Source organism: Malus domestica, chromosome 06 (assembly GCF_042453785.1).
Source record: "Malus domestica chromosome 06, GDT2T_hap1".
NCBI lineage: Eukaryota > Viridiplantae > Streptophyta > Magnoliopsida > Rosales > Rosaceae > Malus > Malus domestica.
In genome coordinates, this window is record NC_091666.1 from 3,428,156 (window position 1) to 3,439,914 (window position 11,759).

An 11,759-nucleotide genomic window follows, 5' to 3' on the forward strand; every position below is an offset into this window, starting at 1 on the left:
TCCACACAGACGTGCCCCATCAGAGCAAAAGCCATCATTTCAGGTTCGTTGAAATTCTTCAATTAATGTTTGATTAATTGTGTGGTTTTTTTGTTAATAGGTTGTAATATTTTAGAAATAATAATAATGATGATGATGATGATAATAATCTCTACTAATTAATAAAACACTCATTGTCAACCAAAACCCTATGAAATTACCAGTTTAACCTTTTAATTAAAACATAACATGAATAAGAAATATGGGGCAGAAATGTAATTTCACACAACTAAATTTTGTTGTTTTTTTTTTCAAAACCTCACCTACATGTAATCCTAACATATCTCTAATTTAACATAAAAAATAAAAACTTCCCACTCCCACATTCTCTATCACTCTTCCTTACTCCTTCTATTTCAAAAACAAAAATAAAATTTGTGTGTGTGTGCCCATATGCTAATAATAACAACAACAACAGCAACAACAATAATAATATTCTTAATAATAATAACAATAATAATAGCAGTAATAATAATAATAATAATAACAACAACAACAAAATAGAATTCTTCTCACAAATACAATTCAATTGAATTACTAAATATTAAAAGTCTCTCTGCTTGCGTGCGTGAGGGTTTTCAAAGTTATAGGGTTCCCTAGGGTTTTTATTCCCTTGCCGTCAACGTTGGTCTTTGGGGGTCAACGACACGGTGCATGGGGAGTGCGGTGATTATGGAATGTGTGCTAAACCTATTTCTAAGTATGCTGCGTTTGAATGAAGGGGAGGAGATCGAAGCGAAGTTTAGCGATACGGCGAAAGAGCGGCTGAAGTTGTCTAAGTATTTTGTGGTAAGGAAGGTGCTCACTAGGAAGAAGTTTCGCTCTAGTATAGTGATGAGGGTTATTAAGGAGTTGTGGCGGCCTAAGGTTGCGGTGGAAGCCATGGCAATTAGGGAGGATCGAATTCTGTTATCTTTTAACATTGAAGATGATATGCGAACGGTACTGAGCGGAAACTTTTGGTTCTTTGGGAAATCGTTGCCTATTCTCGCAGAGGTAAAGGGATTAAAGGTGCCTGTAAACGTCTCGCTTCGCGAACAAGAGTTTTGGATTCAGATCCATGGGCTTCCCTCATCTCTCATGTCTGTGCGTATGAGGGAAATACTAGGGGTTACGATTGGTAGGGTGGTGAAGGTTGACTGTGATTATAATGGTAGTTGTGTTGAGAGTTTATGCTAATAAGGGTGGGGATTGATGTCTCAATGGCACTCAAAAGAAGGTTATAGGTCCGATTGACTGATGTGGAAGTAGATAGGTTGATGGGAATTCTGTTGCAATATGAGTGTCTCCCGGATTTCTGTTTCTTGTGTGGTATTTTAGACCACAAAAGGGGCTCACTGTTCCACTTTTACTCAGGGTTCTATACATGAATTTAGGACACCATTTGGTACATGGTTGAAGACTGGGCAACCCATCCTGGGATCATTATGGGGGTCTCGGCCTATTTGTTTTGGTTTAGAGGATGAAGGCAGCAATAGATCGAAGTGTAAGCTCCATATTTTATGGATGGGAAGGATATAGATGACATGGATGTGGATGCTATTGGAAAGGCTTCACGTGCTCTGGAGGAAGAGGTCGTTCATGGTGAGTTGAAGGCTATTGAGCTTCAGGCGGAACAAGGTGGGTTAGGCAATGATGATGGCCATGGGCCCTGAATGCTCTTGGGTGGTCTATTCTAGTTGGGTGACTTTTTGCAAGCTTTTAAGCAAGCTTCACTTGATCGGGTTCGAGATGGTGGTGACTTGCTTTCTTTCTGTCCAAACCCGATGGGGCCCGTTACCTTGGTGTTAGGGGAAATGTTGTTAACGGGCAGTAAGAGGTGCATAGATGGGGATGTTTATACTAGAGACGAGGTTTCTATCGGTTCTAAGAAGAAGTGCTCTAGTCCATCAGTGGGGTTTGTCGGTGAACAACCACCGTTCATAATGAATTGTCTAAGTTGAAATTGTCAAGGGTTGGGGGACTCTCGAGCAATTTAGGCGTTGCTGGAAATCATCCAGCGGCAACATCCCCTTTTGGTTTTCTTATGTGAAACCAAATGTAGTTCTCAAGCTATGGAGTTTAAGAAAGGTGGTTTGGGTTTTCAGAATTCGATTACAGTGGTGAGTAATGGACGGTCGGGGGGTTTATATTTACTATGGAATGAGGAGGTGGAGTTGGTGGTAAAGTCATCTTCTCTGAATCATATTAATATGGAATGTAAGGTTGGGCGTTCTTTGACTTGGTGGAGATTTACAGGTTTCTATGGGTTCCCGAATACGGCAGAGCGCCATTTGTCATGGACGTTGTTGTCAACGTTAAGTTGACAAAATTCTCTTATATGGTTGTGCGTGGGTGAATGCAATGAGGTGTTGAGTGCATTATAATAACTTAGAAGGGTTGGGAAGAGGAAAAGTCAGATGAATGGGTTTCGGGAGGCCATGCATTATTGTCAATTGGTGGATTTGGGATTTATTGGTAGTGAGTACACGTGGACTGATAACAGGGAAGATGAGGTTCAATTTCGTCTTGATCGTGCGCTTGCTACTCAGGCTTAGATCCATATATTCCCACTCTCGGGTTTGTCATCTTAAGCCTTCCAAATCGGACCATTTGCCTATTGCGGTGGAGATTCGGGACTCGATAGGTGGGACTATCTGAAAATCTCGTAGATTTTGTTTTGATGAGATATGGCTGCAGGATGCTAGTTGTGAGGAAACCATTACATCCGCTTGGAATGTGCAGTGACGGGGTTCACCACTGGCCCGTGTTTGTAATAAGATTAGAGCCACTAGGGTGGCTTTGTTGGAGTGGCAGCATACTACCTTTGGGAATACTAAGATGGAGATTGCAAATGTTAGAGATAAATTAGGGATCTTGTTAGATCACCCTCCTTCGCCGGACCTGCATGAATGTAGGGGAGTGTTGATGAAAGGGTTAGATAATTTGCTTAGTTAAAAAGAAACCTTTTGGCAACAGAGGGCGAGAACCCAGTGGTTGAAGGAAAGTGATCGGAATACGAGGTTCTTCCATACTCGTGCTTCGAATAGGCGGTGGAAGAACACAATTAAGGGTTTACATGGGGATGATGGCGTGTGGCATGACTCGCCAAAAGGAATTGAAGACACAGTGGTGGATTATTTTAGGTGAATTTTTCAGACGCAGGGGATTTTTAATAATGTTGTACATGAGGTGTTGAGGGCTGTTTTGCATAGGGTTACTTTGGAAATGAATGAGGTGTTGTTGCAACCTTATTTCGTGGATGAGATTAAGGTGACTGTGTTCCAAATGCACCCATCAAAATCTCTGGGGTCGGATGGCATATCCCCACTCTTTTACCAGCAATTTTGGCATATTATTGGCTCGGAAGTGGTGGAGGTGGTACAGTCATTTCCGTAGTCTGGCCATCTAAGTAGGGAAGTTTGCTTTACTCATGTTGTTTTGGTTCCTAAGGTTAATAAGCCGCAAGATATGTCCCAATTACGCCCCATTAGTTTATGTAATGTGCTTTACAAAATTGGTGCCAAGGTGATTGCTAACCGACTCAAAGGTATGATGTCTTCAATTATTTCACCAAATCAGAGTGCGTTTATCCCGGGAAGATTAATTTCAGTTAATTCGCTTGTGGCGGTGAAGATTGGGCATTTTTTTGCACAATAAGAGGAGTGGTAGGGATGGTTCTTTTGCTCTTAAGGTTGATCTTAGTAAAGCTTATGATCGAGTTGAATGGTGCTTTCTTGAAGCTATGATGGAGAAGTTGGGCTTTGCTAGCGAGTGGATTAAGATGGTGATGTCGTGTGTTAAATCTGTGTCGTACTCTTTTTTAATTAATGGGTAGCCATGTGGTTATTTGATTCCGTCCTGAGGGCTTCAGCAAGGGGACCCATTATCCCTATATTTATTTTTATTATGTGTTGAAGGCCTTTCGCCACTTATTACACAAAAAGAGTAAGTATAGGAGTTGAGTGGCATTTGGCTATGTTGGGAAGCGTCCACGATTCACCACCTTTAGTTTGCTAACAACAGTTTCCTTTTTGGTAGAGCGAATGTGGATGAATGTGTGGTGATTCAACATATTTTAGACATATACTCTCAAGCTTCTAGTTAATAAGTGAACTTTGGTAAGCGTAGTGTTGCTTTTAGTGCGAATGTGCTTCAATATGACAAACAAATGTTAGCAGGTTTCCTTGGAGTTCAGTTGGTCGAACGGCATGAGAGATATTTGGGATTGCCGACATGTGTGGGAAGGAATAAAAAACAAACTTTCTCATATATTAAGGAACGAGTGATGCAAAGGCTTAACGGGTGGAAAAGTAAGCTCCTGAGTAATGCGGGAAAGGAACTTCTTATAAAGGTTGTTGCTAAAACTCTTTATTCTTATGCAATGAACTGTTTTTTTGCTCTCGAAGATATTTTGTGATGAATTACATCAGCTTATGGCTCAGTTTTAGTGGGGGAATGGTTCGGAGGATCGAAAAATTCATTGGCAGTTATGGGACAAGATGTGTAAACCTAAAGCTGAATGTGAGTTGGGGTTCCGTGATCTTTATGCTTTCAATATGGTGGTGTTAGCTAAGCAAGGGTGGAGGGTGTTCCACCATCCCTCGTCTTTGGTAGCGCAAGTTTTCAAGGCACAATATTTCCCGAATTCCTCATTTTGGGAAGCAGAAGCCCCCACATCCTCTTTTTATTATTGGCAAAGTATTATTAAGGCGAAAGAGGTCCTAGTCTATGGGTCTAAGTGGGTGGTGGGAAATGGTTGGACAATAAGGGTTTGGTTGGATAAGTGGTTGCCTCGGCCTAGTACTTTTAAGGTAATCTTGGCACTTCCCCCAGAACGGATTCAAATGAAGGTTGAGAAGTTAATTGATACTTCTACAAGGGTGTGGCGTACCGATTTGTTATCAGAATTTTTTAGCTCGGATGAAGTATCTCTTATTCTATCTATTCCTATTAGTTTCCTTGCTCCAGAGGATAGGTTGGTGTGGCACTATGATAAGCATGATCTTTTCTTTGTTAAGAGTGGGTATTGGGTGGCTCGGCAATGGCTACAATCCTCTGATAGTAGTTCATCCTCCTCTACCAATGTAAGTGCATATGTGAAACTGTGGAAGCATCTTTGGAAGGCTAACATTCCTCCCAAAGTTAAGAATTTCACTTAAAGGGTGTGCCATGATATTCTTCCAACCAAAGTGAATCTCCGTAAGAAAGGCGTGGGAGCGAAGTTGGCGTGTGGGGTGTGTCATGGGGAGGAGGAAACTGCAGAACATGTGTTGCTTACATGTTCGTTTGCTAGAGCGGTGTGGTTTAGTTCTTCGTTTGGTCTCCGGTTATCTAGGAGTATTTGAATACCACTTAAGGATTAGTTTTTTACGGTGCTAGAAAATAAAGAAGTGGTTTTTGAGTTGTCTTGTTTGATTATGTGGGGCATCTAGCAAGAAAAGAACTCACGGGTGTGGAGGGGTTCCCAAGTATTACATATGGTTGTGTAGCCGAAGGTTTCTTCTTGGTTATTAGTGTTTTAGTCGCACGCATTGTGAACCTGCTAGGACAGGGTGAGTACCCACTCCACGGTGGTCTCTTCCTAGCCAATGGTGGGTTAAGATTAATATGGATGGGGCGATGAATGGCCATAATAATATGAGGGGTGTTAAAGTGGTGATACGGGATTGGAGGGGTGGGTTCTTGGTGGTCGGGGAGCAGCAGTTTCCAGGCGTCACTTAGGTGCCACTCCTTGAGCTATTTGATGTGCAGTATGGTTTGCAGGTAGCACAACAACAAGGTTTTCAATAAGTCGTGGTTGAAAGTGATTCTCTGAAGGCTATTGCAGTTCCTAATGGGACCTATATAGATTCATCGGCTATAGGTATGATCACAGAGGATGTGTTGCAGTTGGCTTCCACCTTTTCTATGGCGAGATTTATTCATGTCTCTCATTTATGTAATCGGGTTGCCCACCATCTTGCTAAGTTTGCTTTGTCTAGTAGCAATAATCTCATTTGGATTAAGGAGCCTCCTACTTTCATTCAGGAGCTCCTCCTACAAGACATATGTAACTCTGCATGAGTTTATTTAATCAATACAACGCTTCTTTTCAAAAAATAAAACAACAACAAAATAATAATAATAATAATAATAATAATAATAATAATAATAATAATAATAATAATAATAATAAATAGTAATAATAACAGTAACAACTAGGGCTGGAAAAAAATACCAAAAATCCCAAACCATATCGAAACCATACTGAAAACGAACCGATCCCGAATTGTTTGGTATATGATTCGGTCTCACACTTTGAATAATTCGGTATTCCCGAACCGAACTTTGCTAACTAGTATTACATATATATATATATGTGTGTGTGTGTGTTGGAATGTGTAATGACTATTATTATAGAGTATTACAATCACTAAAGTGTGGTGTGGTGCTGACAAAAGTAGGATGGATGGGTCACAGGTGCTTTTCTAGATAGAACTCTCTCTCTTTCTCTATCTTATTTTCTCTCATCAGTCATCTATCTTGTATTGTCTCTCTCTCTACAACCCATAAACCACCTAACCCTTTATCTCTCACTTATTTTCCATCTCTTATCTCTTGTATTATCTTTTTCTCTATAACCCATAAACCACCCCTACTCACTTCAAAACCCAAACCACCCTTCCTTCCACTCAATCCAAAATCGAGCCGACACATCCTTACTCACTCTCTCTTATTTCATTTTGCCTTTCTCATCTGCCTTCACTTAGTCTCAGACTCTCTCTCTTTCTTGGATTCGAAGCTCAGCAGCCACCCACTGTCTAACAATCTCACTCTGACGAACTGTCTCCACTCCGGGGTTTCAAATTGGGGCTTAGGGTTTCGAATTAGGGCTCGGGTCATGAGGATGACGCAGGTGTCTCTCTTCACTTTATCTCTCTCTACCATAAATCTTCACTGATTCACTATCATTATGTCTCTAATTTCAATTTGGATTTTTAATGCACGTTTGGATGATTTCAATTTCAATCTAGATGATTTGGATTCTAATGCAGGTTTGGTTTCGGGAAATTCCAAAATACCAAAATTTCTATTAGGGTCAATCATGAGATTTTCTTCCCGAAAATTTTCAGTTCGGGATTTTCTATGCCACTTTTGGTTCGATATCCCATATCGAACCAGCCCTAGTAACAACAATAGTAGTAGTAGTAGTAGTAGTAGTAATAGTAGTAGTAGTAGTAGTAATAGTAGTAGTAGTAGTAGTAGTAATAATAATAATAATAATAATCTCTACTAATTAATAAAACACTCATTGTCAACCAAAACCCTATGAAATTAACAGTTTAACCCTCTAATTAAAACAGAACATGAATAAGAAATATAAGGCAGAAATATAATTTTACACAACCAAATTTTGCTTTTTTTTTTCAAAACCTCACCTACATGTAATGCTAACATATCTCTAATTATAAAAAAAAATTAAAAAAAAATAAAAAAACTTCCCACTCCCATATTCTTTATCACTCTCTTCCTTTCTCTTTCTATTTCAAAAACAAAAATAAAAAAATTGCTCACACACTTTGTGTGTGTTCATATGCTAATAATAATAATAATGACAATAACAACAACAACTCTTCTTTCTCTCCTGTGCACTGTCTCTGCTCAACCCAAATTTGTTGCTCCTCATTACAACCTTGTGCCACTCTCCCTTACAACTATCCACACGGACGCGCCTCATTAGAGCAAAAGCCATCATTCCAGGTTTGTTGAAATTCATCAACTAACGTTTGATTAATTGTGTGGTTTTTTTTGTTAATGGGTTGTAATATTTTGTCACAGCCCGTCCCGTGATTCTTTTTATCGAGGTTGTGAAATGACGAAATTATCCTTGACGGGTGCTAAGGTAGGTGTGCGACATATTATTGAACAATGCATTTTCCCTAAGTTTTGACAGGTGCTAAGGTAGGTGTGTGACATATTATTGAACAATGCATTTTCCCTAAGTTTTGGAAAGTTTGAATTTTGATTAAAGGTTGTATGTGTTTTGTGTGGTTAGGGAAAGAAGTTGGACTTGTTTTGGGATGGACCGCACATGCACACACGGGATACCCTCACCCCGTGCTCTCTCTCTCTCCTCCTTCTCTGTCACTCTCACTCTCTCCCTCTCGAAACTGTACGGACCGACCCAAAAACCCTTGAAACTTCATGGATCAAAGTGGAGATTAGCACCATTGTGTTCGTGAGTGCCCTACGAACTCAAAGGTACCATTTTCAGGTAAGAAACCCTTTGTTTTCATGTTGAAAACTCAAGGTCCGAATTGAGTACTATTCATGAACTTTGTAATGGTTGGTTTTTAGGACAATCCATGCTCATAGTGAGCTCTAGGAAGTTCCCACGAAGCTCGGGGACGTTCGTTTGGAAGTTTTGGATGTCGAGACACCCTAGTTCGAAGGTGGCCGATTTTGGTGAAGTTTCCTGACGTGATTTTCGAAGGTTTTGAGGCTCCAAAGAGGTATAGCCTTCTTCCCCTCGTGATTTAGGACATTTTGGTGAAAATTTCATGGAAAATGGTTGAGAAATGACAGAGAACAAAGAGATTGAAAAATCTCCAGTTTCCAGTGACCGAAAAAAACAGTTTGGCTACTGGAGGAAGAAGATGACGCACGTGGAGGCGCGTGCAGCCTCGAATTTTTTTTCTAAAAATATGTCGACGTCCGTGACGTCGAGTAGGTCACTGTGGTATATTCATATACCCAAATTGAGCACCATATGAGAAGTTATTACGAATTGTCGGTTATGTGCTTTAATTAACGTTTTTATAGTTGTTTCGCATATAGGTGATACCTATCCCGAGGACAAGCGCATCCAGGGACGTCACGGGGGTTACGACCCTTCGACTTACCAGTGTGTGGGCAGTATTTTCTGTATTTACCTATATACTATCGATTTTCCCAGAAATTGAATTTAAATGAAAGTATGTTTTAAAATGCCATGCATACATATACATGAAATATATGAATTGATAATTGATGCATATATATATGTGAATTGGTGTTGTGGACGCATAGGTGAGTATCAAGTGAGTTTTATGTTATTCATGTGAATCATTGATGATGTGAATTGTGTTGAGAGCTCATAACCTGCACCCCTGGTGTTATTGCTTATGTTATTCACCCGCACCGCACGCTCACCTTGGATCCAAGTAGGTGCATGTCGTATAGACCATGAGAAGGTTCCGACATGCTAATCGTACAGATCACTAGAGGTAGTTCCGACTGGTAGGTGACCTTAGATTATGTGCACAGGTGATTGATGAGAGAAGCACTAGAGCGTATTATTACATCATTCTTGTCGTACAGACTACTTCAGGTAGTTCCGACTTATGTGCAGAGTAGTGCCGTACAGGTCACCGTGGTGACTCCGGTTGGTTTGGATATTGAGCTATGGAATTAACCGTACAGGACCAACTGCAGGGTCTCCGGTTGATTCATTATGTCACCTGTTATATTGATGCATTCTTAATCTGTTATTGACATTTATGGCATGGCATATTTTTTGGGTTTTGATAAAGAATTGTGATTTGAGATATACGAAGATTATATGCATATTATGTTATTTTCTGGGAAAGTATACATGTTTTATAGTAAGGGGTTAGAAATGTTTTAAATGAAATGTTTTTGAAAAACTTTGGTTTTACTGACCCACTCAATTTTGTTTTGCGCCCCTCCAGGTTCTAGTTAGCAGCGTTGGTGGCCCGCGATGATTCCCACGGCGTACTGACAGACTACATAAATGTAGGACCCACATGCGGGTGTTGTAATTTAGTTATGGTCCTACTTGACTGCACCTAGTACTTATGCTCTGAATTTGTGTGTTTCACACTTAAACTTACTCTAGCACGTTACTTGGTTATTATTGCTAGTATTTGGTTTTTGTTTATTCGTATTTCTCTTATCTATTGCTTCCGCCTCGCACTTTTGGTTACGTCACGCCCACGTGACGGCCAGCACACCTTGATTCTAGGATCGGGGTGTGTCATATTTTCTAAATAATAATAATAATAATAATAATTTATTATTAATAATAATGGGTTGTAATCATTCTTCAATTGATTTGGATTTTGTTATGGGTGCATCTAAGGTCGTCACATTTAACATTAATGGGTTGTAATATTTTCCAAAAACAATTTAACGGTTCAGTAACATAATAATTTTTTTCTATATTTCTTTGGTGCATCTAAAGTCGTCACTTTTAACATTGTAACCCCTTATTTAAAAAAAAATCTATCTACCACACCACAACAAGGGAAAAAAAATTCGTGTGTCGAGTGCTGAATTGCACCGAACTCAAGGTGTTATTTTTATGGCCTGCTACTATCCACACACTCCTAAACTCTAAACCATCAATATTATTTATTTTATGTGTTTTTTTTTTGTTAAAATTTTCTTTTTTTCCTTACTATAACACCAAACTATAATCTTCATGTTCTACAAAATGTATTTTCGGTGAATTTTTTTTTATAATCCATGTGAAAATACTTGAAAACAAGGATACAAATCTAATTCTACTGATATTTGAATCTAAATAAAGTAACATAGGAAGGAAAAAAAATGCAATGGGAAAAGAAAAAGGCAGAAAATAAATAGCTAAAATGAAAATGATACAATCAGAACTTTGATACCGATTGTCTATGAAAGGTGTCACTAGCAAGGTAACAACCTCACTCTGTAAAAGTCACTAGTGGGGTAGCGAGGGGATCTAAATCAATCCCTGGCTTCATACTGACCCCCCTTTTCAATTTTTTTTTTTGTTATTTTTTTTTATCTTTCTTACCATAACAACAAACTATCATATTCATGTTCTTCAAAATTTATTTTTTCCATGAAAAATCTATTATAATTCATATTTAAACACTTGAAAACCTAAATGTAAAGATATTTGAATTTACTAGTTGTTACTTAAACAAAGTAACGTATGAAGACAAAGCGCGAAGGAAAAAAACAAAAAAGAAGAAAATAAATAAATAACTTAGAATAGGAAAAGATCAGTACCACGCTATTGATCCTAGCCCAGTTGTCCAGGGCGACACTCAAGTGATGGTGGCCATCAACTACCTGCTTGTCATTTCCATCTCACATGAATTCTCAAAATCTCACAGTGAGGTGGAGGTGAAAGCAAATAGACATTATAATGACATTTGTGTTGATTATTAACACATGGCCCTTTTTCAGTGGCCCATTATAAAACGTAACAGAAGCTTATATCCAACTATTGACCCAAAACAAATGAAAACCTAAGCGCACATCCATGACAGTATTGGAGGAAAAACTCACGCTCAACATCACATTTAACACGTGTTGTTGAGTAGCAACAAACCTAGACCGAGATTAGCCACCATTTTAGGCCTTGTTTTGGCAGCTTAGATTATACTGACTATTTCAATCGGATAGGATAATCTGTCATTGGATAGTACTGACTAAATTAATCAGGCTTTTAGTACAATATCGGATTAATGACCGTATTATTTATAGTGTGTTTGGTGAGATATCGGATACGAAATATTAAGACATCAAATGGTTAACAAAAATCACCCTCTTGTTGTAAAATCGACGGTGTGTGCAGTGAAATAAATAAAACAAGGCACAAAATTTATGCGGTTCCTCTACAATCAGTGTGACTAGAGTACGTTCTCGGGACAGCAATGATGCTTTCATTATAATTTGGAATAATAGGAATACAAAGATAACTCTCCATATTA

At 39.0% G+C, this 11,759-nt stretch overlaps 1 long non-coding RNA gene across 3 annotated transcripts; it reads left to right on the forward strand.

Moving 5' to 3' along the window:
• The first annotated feature begins 6,501 nt into the window (after nucleotides 1-6,501).
• On the forward strand, nucleotides 6,502-9,940 carry LOC139196984 (uncharacterized). Of its 3 annotated transcripts, none has more exons than XR_011581913.1 (7): nucleotides 6,502-6,916; nucleotides 7,056-7,761; nucleotides 7,840-7,903; nucleotides 8,057-8,275; nucleotides 8,359-8,513; nucleotides 8,824-8,905; nucleotides 9,732-9,940. It is a non-coding gene; the product is annotated as an uncharacterized lncRNA (long non-coding RNA). The 3 variants fall into 3 exon arrangements; XR_011581912.1 differs by having other exon boundaries at nucleotides 6,503-6,916; nucleotides 8,839-8,905; XR_011581914.1 differs by lacking the exon at nucleotides 8,824-8,905 and having other exon boundaries at nucleotides 6,503-6,916.
• The last annotated feature ends 1,819 nt before the right edge of the window (nucleotides 9,941-11,759 follow it).